Raw genomic sequence first — 11332 nt, 5'->3', positions numbered from 1 at the left:
TTGCTTTGTCTCAATTTCAGACCTTCCATGTAAATCGGCAACTATCCAGACGATTTCCCTGCTACCCTCCTTTCCTTTCTCCACCTCTCCAGCAGCATCTTATCCAGTAGCATTTTGTCTCTCCTTTCATGTAGCTGTGACTGAGCAGATGAATGGGCACAGGAAATAAATTCCATGTATTTGAAGTCCCTGCTGTATGAAGCTCATGTGCATGCAGGGTAGGGAAGGGAATGAACCAAGCCTGGATGACTCTGATCAATTCACTGACATTAATTTCATTTTCACATCTAAGGTACCTTTGCCTAGGGTGTTTTGGTTTTTTATTTTTGTTTTAAATGCTGGTTTCCAGGCATTTACTACAGGACATGGTACAGAATAAATGCGCCCTGGGAGACAGTACAGCCTCAGCAGGCCTTTAGGAGGTTTACAGAGCCTGCAGACACCAGAGATGTCTCATGGGTGGAGTGATGACGTATTGCTCAAATAAACCTGAAATGAAGCAGATGCAGGGAACAGCGAAGGGGCCTTCAGCCATCCTAACTGAAATAGAAATACAGATTTATTGTTTCTTCTGAAATCAACCAGGGACTTCATCATTGCCATTTATTGCCTTATTAACTCACTTTTCTTATAGCATTTATGATATTTGGACATTCCACACCTGACAGACAAATGTCTGCAATGAGCTAGTTGTGTTCAGGTGCTGTCCTTTATTTGGGCTGACCTATAAAGAACTTCATGGGTCTGTTAGTTTCCCCTTGAGATATGCTGTACGTCGACTACCAAAGAAAATGTCACAAGCCATTTTATAATTATAAACCAGCCCCTTAACCAGTGTTTCTGCCTCTCTTCCTCCTCTCAGGAGCCCTCCACCAGGAGTCCTCTGAACGCATCACCAAAAAGATCCCTTGTCCCCAAAGTCCCTGTCATTGTGTGCTGCCTTTGCATGACCACACAGTCCTACTGCACTTCTGAAAACAAAGGCAAACCCAAGCCAGCTCCACAGGTTCTCCCTCCTTACCCCCTGCTGTTTTTCATGTCATGGCAGCACCTTCCTGTCTGGAGGGCAGCTCTGCTGTGAGGACACAGGACTGGGCTGTCTGGTGTTAATTAACCTGTGACAGGACTGCAGGCAGCTCAGGGCTCTGTATCCAGGTGGGTGCTGTTAGGAAGGCAATGACAAAATCAATACTGCTCCAGTGACTACAGCTTCCCTTTTTTATTTGGTGCTAGGTGCATTACAGGGGAAAAAAAAGAAAAGGAAGTGAGAGAGAGAGATGCAGGGAAGGGAGGGATCAATTGTGCTCAGCTCTTTGCAAGCAGCCAGATTGAAAATGTTCTCCAGTCACCCTAGGGATGAGAAATTGCAGGCTGAGAGCAACCCACACCATGGGACTATTTTAACACATGTGACCTGACTGCTAACTAATCTAACTCCAGTTGGACTCAGCAAAGCCTTGGATTTAGAAGAACAATACCTATATTCAGCTGAAAAAACAATTTGTGTTAAAAATATAGCTACTAATTCTGGCCCAAAAGGCCAGATCCCCAAGCCATGCCATGTTTGGAGTATGCAGTGAATGCACCTGGTCCTGCTGATTTCAGTGCTGAGTTCAGTCAGCTGTTCAGTGAGCCAGACCCAGGACAGCAGTTTGGAAGGGAGATTTAAGAACAGACAGTGTTCTAAACAGACAATTGTCAGCCAGTATTTGGAGTTTAGCAGTCAGCAAGCAGAAAGCCTCCAAATAAGAGAATTAACTGCTGCTTAAGGACTTTGTGCTCTATCTGCTAGCTGACAAACAAATTTGTGCTGAATCTGATGCAGCAAACTTTAATCCTGCTGTGTTATCAATAATGTGTATTTCCAGGTTTAAACACTCCAAGTAGATAAAATGCCCTTGAAAACTCACTGTCTCTTTAATTTCCAACACTTTATTTGAAAACATAATCCTAAATATCTCATTAACCAATGGCTACAACACCCTTCATCTACTCCAAGATCCTCTTCTATTTGATATCTACCACATTATCACCATCCACTGAAGCAGGCCCAGAAGTGCTGTTAAGAGACTCTGTGCAACACTGCTGAAGCCACATGACAGATTGCCCTAAAACTACACATTCTGACATTCAAGGAGACAACTAAAGTAGAAATACTTCAGAAAAGGCAGTCTTCCAGAAGAGAAAAAAGATGACAAGGTACAGTAAAGACATTGTCACACACCTTCACCTGATCACAAACTGAAACTGGTTGTAAATGAATCCCCAGAGAGTAATTCTATTTCATGGGTGTAAGCTCATGCAAATCTCAGGGTTCAGCCACACGCCCAGCCCACCACCTTTTAATGTTCTTGCACATCAGCTGAACCATGCTAACTCACTGTGCCTTCTGCTGCCAGTGCCTGAGAGCACACACAGCTACACTGACCTGATCTGCAGCCATAGGCAGGGCAACACCCTTCACCTAGGACAGGTCAGGTTGGAAATGCCAAATTAAGGCCATACTGCACCCCTTCTGAATGGATGGGACTAATCTGTCTCATCCTGTGCTTCAAATGTGGTTTAAAGGTTTAAATGTGTTTTGCAGTGCTAAAACAATGAGATATGCCATCAGATAAATAGTGAAAGGATTTACATCAGACTTGCTGAGAGATTATGTGGTGAAGGGATTATGTTGGCATGACAGTGGGCATGATGGCCTGCTGATTGATAGCTTATCAGGAGGGAGGACCCTTCTCTCTGGGACTGCTGGAAGAGAGAGAGAGTGAGACACTAACACATCAGGATTCTGTTCTAACCTTGCACAAACCCCAGACTGTGTAATCACTTGCTTTGTAATTCTCCATATCCCTCACTGACACATAAGATGGCTGCCTTCCCCCTCCCCTTTACGATGGCAATAACAGGATGTTTCAACTACAGTTTCACCTCCACTTCTGCCAGAAGTAAAAAGGGACATTTGAAATCCTCAGTGGCAGAGGATGAGAATAGAACCCTATCTTGCAGACAGATCAACTTGCTCTTCTCTCCTCCCCAAAGCAGGGAGCCTCTTTCATCAGATTTTGCCTCTGACTGCATTGGAGTATTCCCAGGAACACTTGTACATAGTGCTATCCATTTATATTTTGCAAGTCTGGTGAATTTATCACCAGCAACCTCACAGTAATCTGTAACCTGCTGTTCCAAGAAACTGCACTATTTGTGCAGCAGTGATAGTAAAGGTGACCAGATTTACAGCGTGACCCACAAGATTTATGCATCTGGGATCTTATTAAATGCAACCAGACTGATCAGAAATTAAGCCCAGCCACACCCAAGCCCTCTGATTTCTGAGGATCAGCTGGATTCTATACTTTTAACACAACAGCTAGAAGAGGATTCACAGGAGATGGACCCACTCAAGCATCCATTCACCTACTTTACAAGTTTTCTGAACACACCCTCTGAACTTATCTTTGCAACCCATGTCTGCTCCAATGGCCAGCTTGGCTCAGAGCTCTGCAGTGCTCAAGAGAAGAAATGGGGTGTAATTCGGCAGTGTGAGCCACCAAGCTCACTGTTCTAACTGAGGGTCCCTGTGCAATCTCTTCAGTGATGAGTCAGAGATGTGGCTCACATGCACACTCTGTCCCACTCGGAATATTTGCAGCTCTGTGAGCCTCATCTACAGCTCTTGCCTTGCAGACAGGCAGCAGCCTGGAATAATGATTGGGGATCACAACCTCAGCAAGCAGATCCCCATGGTTTTCATCTCTGGCTGTTGTGCCTTCAGCATTATCAGGAGTCAGAGAAAATCAGATGTGATAGCATCAGCATTTAGGGCAGGAAAGGGCACAGAACACAGAAGAGTTTTTAGGAATCTGGAATGGGAAGGTTGGTGTTTGGTATTTAGATAATGAGGCTACCAATTTCAAGATAAATTCTCATGGGTTGCCAAAGGCCTCCAATTAATTCCAACTCTCCTCTTTTTCTCATCAGCCTACTTTCCCATCTGCTCCTTCACCCAAATGCACTGTAGTCTCCACTGCTTAGGAACCCTGATGGAGATGCTGGGGAAGGGAGGTCAGTCCCCTTACACAACCCCTGCTGACAGGGACAGCATCCAAAGTGAGCAGGTGGCTTTGTTGTAAATAAGTGTTTGAAACAACCCCTTCCAGCTTTGTATATAAATGAACTGTATGTTACTGAGCAAAGTAATGCTCAGTCATGATCTTGGATTCACAGCTAAATAAGACTGACCACAGCTGACATCAGCAGGGAAGCAGAATATTCACACCTGTTTGTGATACAATCTGCAGGATGAGCTGGTGCTGGGATTTTCAGCTCTGCCTGCAGGAGCTCCCACCAGTCACATGGATAACTAGGATCTGATAGTCCAAAGAGCATGTCTCTCCCTCCTCTGAACTGCTCATTTGTAAGTACTTGACAGTGAAAGGGTTAACTTGGAGAGAGTCCCTCTATACCTATGTGATGGATACATCAAGTGACCCCTCTGGTCAAACGTGTTCACTCAGACCAGAGTGTGCCTCCTCATTAGCAACAATAAATTCAAAGCAGATGGAAAAACTGCTCTATTCTCTGATCCAGCTTTCAAAGCCCTTTGATTTCAGAATTCCTCGGCTGCTCTTTGACTTTTCTTGCCTGTCAAGTTCCCTGGCAAGACTGATAGGAGAAGGATATCAGTGCAAATTCTGGTTCTGGTCATCTCCCCTGTCAAATTTCCCAAATCTGACCATGTTAATTGCTTCTCTCCTCCTTTGGTGTAAAGACTGTTTGATTTTTTCCCTATCCTTTCTCCATCAATGGGTTATTACAATGCTTTGAAAGGGTCAGTAGTTAACCCTGTACTAGGGCTGCAATACTTCTCCCATACACTGTTGCCTGCATCTCACCAGATCAGGCTGGGAACTGCCCAAGGCTGGAAAATGTTTCTTTAGAGACCAGGCTCTGTTTTTTAACACACCACTGGCTGAAAGCCATGAAATAAGTGGGCATCTGCAAAGGACAGCAAGATTGCAACCTAAGCACTGATGTCTGGAGAAGACTCCACAGCCAGTGGAGCACCAGGACAGGATCAATGACTTAGCAGTGGTCAGAGCCATACCACAGCTCACAAGGAGTCTGGCAGACAGGTGCTGCAGAGGGACTTGGGCAGAAGGCACTTGCAGGACTCTGAGGACGGTCCCTCAGCTGGCACAAGACATTTCCTGCAGCCCAACCCATGTCTTGTTGCCTTTTTCACAAAGGTATTTTTATTTTTCCCAGTCCCCAACCTGGATGTGAATTTTCAGCCAACTGCTTCTGATCCCACCCAGGTGGGATGAAGGGACCCTCTCCCCCCTTCCTGTGACCACTGAAGTCTCCTCTCAGCTCCTGAGGCTGCTTGAGAGGGCCTTCTGAAATAAGCAGGCACTGACACAATGAATTCCTCAAGGTCACCTGGGGGAGCAACTCTGACCTTGACACCTCACCATCCTTCTAGAGGCTCAGAGCAATCTGCCTTCCCCCTGCCCCTTGCAGAGTCTCATTTTAGCTGCTGCCATCCCACACTGCCTCCTGCCTCACTAAAATCCCCACAGCAATTATTACCCCTAAGAAAGGAGCCATTTCCACAGGTGGAAACAATGGGGAGCCCCAGTGGAAGGGTCTTCCCTCCTCTCCCTGCCCGGAAAGCTCACTTGGCCAAGGCAACACAGACTGGTGAGGCCTGGCAGGCACCCCATGCACCATCCCAGCCCCACTGCAGAGGGAGACCAGCTCTGCCAGTTGAGCCAGCTGCTGTATTTTAGTACACCACTGCTACCATTGACAAGCAAACTCCTGTTTCCCCCTGGATCTGTGCTCTTGGCCACAGAGGTTTGTGGTCCCTACTCCCCTCTCTCCTTCTGGGCACTGCAGACACTGCTCCTCACCTGCAATCCAGCTCAGGGAGTCATTTGCCATCAGAGGCTATGAGGTAACACTTCTGAAAACTCGGTAGGTCTCTGCCTCTGCCATCCTGGAGATGTCCTGCCAGGCTCTAGCTCTTCAGGAAGACCACAGGAAAGTTTGTTTAAGCAAGGTAAACTGAAATGAGGTTAAAAAGAAGTGGCATTGCACAGAAACCTCTAGGAAAATATAAGCAATAAATCCAACCTCAAATCACATTAGTCTGAGGTTTTGACCTCGGCTGCTGGCCCAAGAATCTTCCAAAGTACATCAAAATTCAGTTTTCAGCATCACTAGGATGACTCCCTACTCCTTGCAGAAAGGCAGCAACACACAGAGCTGGAACTAGTGAATGGCTGGTGGGATGCTTTGGCCATCAGGGCGTGTAGCAGGCAGTGAAGATGGGAGGAAAACTGAGCCATTTCCTTTGCTAAAAGCAGCTCTCTAGGCACTGTCAGCAGGACTGAGCTTATGATGCCCAGACCAGCAAAAAGCTGATTCCACGTAATGAAAGACAACCATGTGCTGATAAGGTTTTTGACTAGACACTCACTTAGTGCCAGTGTTTGATAATCCACCTTTAGTCCTCAAAACTATTGTGGGCAATGTATGTTTTGACACATTCTGTAGTAACACAGAGCCGTGCCAGTGGCATACTGACCATGCATGAAGTGCTACATTTTGGAGTAGATAATGCACTTCTAAATCCCTCAGATGCTTTCAAAGATCTCTCCATCATCATGACTTTAAGCTGAAGCCAGTGCATACAATCCAGATGTTGAAAGAGCAAGCCAGGATCCAGGGGTCCTGTCCTGGCTCACACAGCAAGCCTTGTGCTCAGGCTGTTTCACCTCTCCCTGCCAATGAGGTACACCAGGGTAAAAGCAGGATCATAAGTTCCTGCTAGCTTACACACAGAAGCTGAAAAGCTTTAGTTCTCTGTAAGAAACTGTGTAATAGCCTGCATAAGGATTTTGAGGCAGGACTGACTGAAGGGATGTTTCAGTTTCTCTCCAGAGAGACAGGAGTGGGTGCATGCACACAGAACTGATGTGTGTCTGCAGGAGAGGAATCTGCTCTTGCTTTAGTTACATATTTATTATTCACTAAATCTAGTAAAAGGCACAAAATGACACTAAAGTTTGTTTCTGAGACTGAGCAGCTGCCACAGTTGTGTTGGAGTAGCAGCAAGCCAGGCCATCAGGGTACCCACAGCTCCTACTTGTTTCTGCTGTGGGAGATATGATTATCACAATTTTAATAATCAGACAGAAGGAAGCTGGAGGGAACCAGAGAACTTGCCATACAGCAAGGGAAGGTGAAAAATGATGCTCAAAGACTGCAATACTGTTGTTTGATGGTTATGAAGAGACTGAAGGCTGTTTGCCTTCCTCCTTTCAGGGTGCAATTGCAGGTACAGTAGAAACAAGGAAGCATTTTGTTCACTGCAAAAAAATCCCAGCCAAGCAAACAAAACTGATTTCTACTTCCTTCAAGTTGGAAGAGAGAAACTTTTGGCTGTGTGTTAATGAGGCTGCTGTGGAGACTTGGGTCAACAGAAGAGCACAATTAATTTTTTACTGAAAGTATTGGAACATAAGACAGTGAGATATCAAAGCTTTGGAGATGTGTACTGCTTGGATATTGATTTACTTGCCACCTCCACGTGTAGTCAGTGCAGATGAGGTAGGGGTTACTCTGCAGTTAAGTGTACCACATTCCTTTTCTCCCAGCTTTGGTAGCTGGGCCCAAAAGAAAGTGCCACCTTCCCTCTTCCCATCCTGAAGGACTTCATCTCAGTTTGAATTAATCACTTCCAACATCCCTAAGTGTTCAATACCTAGGTAACTTCTTCCAGTGCCATGGCAAGGGCCAACAAACCAGGCTGCAATGAACTAGGACAGGGAAAACAGGTGTAAAGGGGAGACAATCCATTGCTTCAGGACCAGAAGCCTTTGGGAAGAGCAGAAATAAAATCAGTCTAGGGTTTTTCCTCAGCCTGCAGTCTTGGGGCAGATTTCACCACCTATTTTTACTCTGAACTTGAAATAAGTAAATTAGGTGGTTCTGTCATTCCCTCTCCTCACAGCTGCTTATAAAGCCTAAGTCATAGTGTTTGCAAAGCAGTCAGCAATTCCCAGAGAGAAAGTACCAATGAAAGGGCAGCAAGCAGCCTCAGCCAGTGCTGTCATGAAGCCCAAGGAGTTCAGACACAGGGCAGAGGGAGCAGAAAGAGGGGAGTGATGAAGCAACCAGCCCAAGGGCCATCTTCCCGAGCCCCTTCCCCAACTGAGGGATGCTCAGCTTGCCCTGATACAGTTTAATATTCAGAAGGTCACAGTTTCAACTTTTGCCTCAGGCCTTCCAGACTCCTTGGCACAGCATTTCAAACTGCATTAGTTTGGGAGAGAGGCAAACAAAAAAAGTTCATTTTTTCCCAGGCATTGCTTAAAATAGAAAGCAAACAAATGTCATTGGTGACATGCACAGCCCTGGAGACAGCAGTGAGATGCACAGACACAGACAGATGCCTGCGACTGGCCTCTGTGTGCTTGATCCAGGCTACAGTTCTTTAACTATCAGCTCAACATTTTCTGCATAGAAAATGTTTTTTCATATCAGATTATGGAAGATAATTAGACAGCTTTCCATTCACATGTTAGGCCATTTGGTGAACTACATGAATACTGTGGTGGTTTGCTCTCAGTTTTCCACCACTTTCTTTTCCATTGTCTCCTGTGTAATTTGTTCTGTCTGGCTGTTACAAAGCACATCCTTATGATGTCTTTTACTCTATTCAAATCACCATCTGTTTGTTTCATTAGCAGTCTCATTTGGGGGGTGGGGTGTGTTGAGGAGGTCATTCAACATTACAAAATTAAAAGCTTGGAACTAATATTCTTCAACCAGAAAATGATAAAGTGCTTCTCTTTGGCATTTTCCAGAAGCTTGTCTAAAAGCAACCCAGTGCCAATTTCTTGATACTTTCCCCTTCTCTTTTACCTTAACTGAGAATCACTGGTTCACTTGCAGACTAAAGACTAAATGCTTCACACAGTTCAAGGAGAGGTTGCTAAACAATCAGGCTAATACTCCACAGGTCCATTTATTTATCTGAGCACACAGCTTTTAGCAAAGAAATGTGATGCTACTGGACATGATCCCAGTCCCCCCAGAAGCGCCAGCTCCTTCTACCCTGCTTTCAGTGGGGTCAAATCCAGCCAGGAGTGCTCCAGGCCTGCAGTTCATGGGCCAGCAGCACGTCTGATTGACGAGAGGGCTGCCACACAGCTTATCTAGAAAAATGCACAATGCCGAAACATAAGCAGGCATGAAGAGGGAAGCGTTTGTCACCCACAGTGCCAGTGTCACATGAGAGACAAAGGATCATTTTTCATGTCTCTACCAAGGAGTGCAAGCTTGTTGGGACACGATGGCAACTCATTGATCTTGGAAAAAAATCTGAGTAATTTCCTGCTGAACCAGAGGGGGTGCAACAAATTCTGCTTCTTGTCTTCATGCCCGCCTTGTTCTGTAGCACAGGATGAAAAACAAGCCCTGCCAGAGAAGGCAAAGGGGACTACTGCATTGCATTTGATTATACTGCCTTGTGTTTGATTTTTGGGTGATGCAGGCTGCAGGGGGGAAAGGAAGATCAGGCAGACTAGAAACATGAAGGGTCACACAGTGATTTGTTTATTCACTGCGTCATTAACTCAGCAGTAACCATCTGAGATGTTTGATTGGTTTGGAACCTGGTTTTGAAAGGTTCTTCCCGAAGTTGTGACTCCTAGACTCACCAGACTACAGCTGAAGCTATTAATTTCCCACTGGAAAAAACAAGACACTTCAAAACCACAAACACATCATAACCAATGCACTGCTCATCTCTCTGAAGGCAGAGCACTGCTTGCAGAGAAGTACACTGCCCCTTGCATGGGCTGCTGGATGAAAATATGGCTGCTGGGATCAGTGGTGCCTCAGATGCCAGGCATGTCTTGAGTTACCAAGCCAGCAGCAGAGTGCTGCTAGGGAGAGGCTTTCCCAAACTGCCACTTCAGAAGAGAGATGCTTAGCTGCTTCTTCCCACTGGCTCCTAAAGACAGCGAGCAGACACTCAAGCAGTTGGTCAAGCCATAACAGTGCAGCCAGACCTCCATGCTGGCAAGCTCTGGGACAAAAATATTAGGAATAGTTTCAGCAGTAGTGCGGCCAGCTGGGCCAGGGCAGTGACTGTCCCCCTGTACTGGTGAGTACACTGGTGAGGTCAAACCTCAAGTGCTGTGTCCAGTTCTGGACCCCCACTGCAACAAAGATATTGAGGTGCTGGAGTGTGTCCAGAGAAGGACAACAGGAGGGTCTGGAGCACAAGTCCTGTGAGGAGCAGCTGAGAGAGCTGGGATTGTTTAGCCTGGGGAAAAGGAGGGTCAAGGGGGACCGTATCATTCTCTATGACTGCCTGAAAGGAGATTGTAGCCAGAGCTGTGGGCTGGCCTTTTCTCCCAGCTAACAAGTGACATGGATGAGAGGAAATGGCCTCAAGTTGTGCTGAAAAGGTTTAGATTGGATATCAGGTGAATGTTGGGCTGTGAAAATATCCAGTAAAAGCTCAGAGGTTACTTTAATTCCTTGAATTACATTTCATCAGCAGGGCACTGTAAAGCAGTCATGTAAGCTGAAGAGAAAGCAAGGGCAGAAGGCAACCCTCAGACAGAGCATGCACAGGAGCACCAAACCTCCACTAAACGGACATGTAATGCCAAGCTGACAAAGGAGATCTAACCACAGACACAAATAAAATCCAAAATTCTTCAAGGCATCTTAATAAACTCTCAGACTGAACAGAGATAATGCCAGACAGATCCTCTGGCATTTTCCTAACAGCTGGTAGTGGTGAGGGGAAGCCTACCCTAGTATCAGGGATCCTTCATAGGTGACTGATGGTGTGAAATCACTTGCCAAAGAGTACAGCACAAACCTGTTTCCAGATGACAGTTCATATTCTTATACCCCCTTCCTCCCCTTTGCCTTCAGACCTGTCATAGCCCATTTGGCAAAAATGATCTGTGGAGCTTTCTTTAGGAGATACTTGGATCCCATAATGTAGTTTAAGGGCTTTCAGACAGACTTAGTCCTGGGGCTGCCACAGAGGTTCAGCTACTGTCCTCAGTCACTGTAGGAGGGCTGAAGTCCAAAGCCCTTGTATTGAGTATATTTAGCAATCCAAGATCTCTCCTCACATGGATCCCAGAACCATCGGCTGCAGGTGATTGCAGAATGCCAGATCACACTGCATCCACTGAAATAAGTGCTTGTTTCTTCAAAGGAATGTGAAACCCTCGATGTGCCTGTGCAGGCATGCCCTGTGCATTAAGAGGTAATGAATAGCCCCTGGAGCTGCTGG

The sequence above is a fragment of the Ammospiza caudacuta genome, chromosome 6 (assembly GCF_027887145.1).
Source record: "Ammospiza caudacuta isolate bAmmCau1 chromosome 6, bAmmCau1.pri, whole genome shotgun sequence".
NCBI lineage: Eukaryota > Metazoa > Chordata > Aves > Passeriformes > Passerellidae > Ammospiza > Ammospiza caudacuta.
This window is presented reverse-complemented; position numbering follows the sequence as displayed.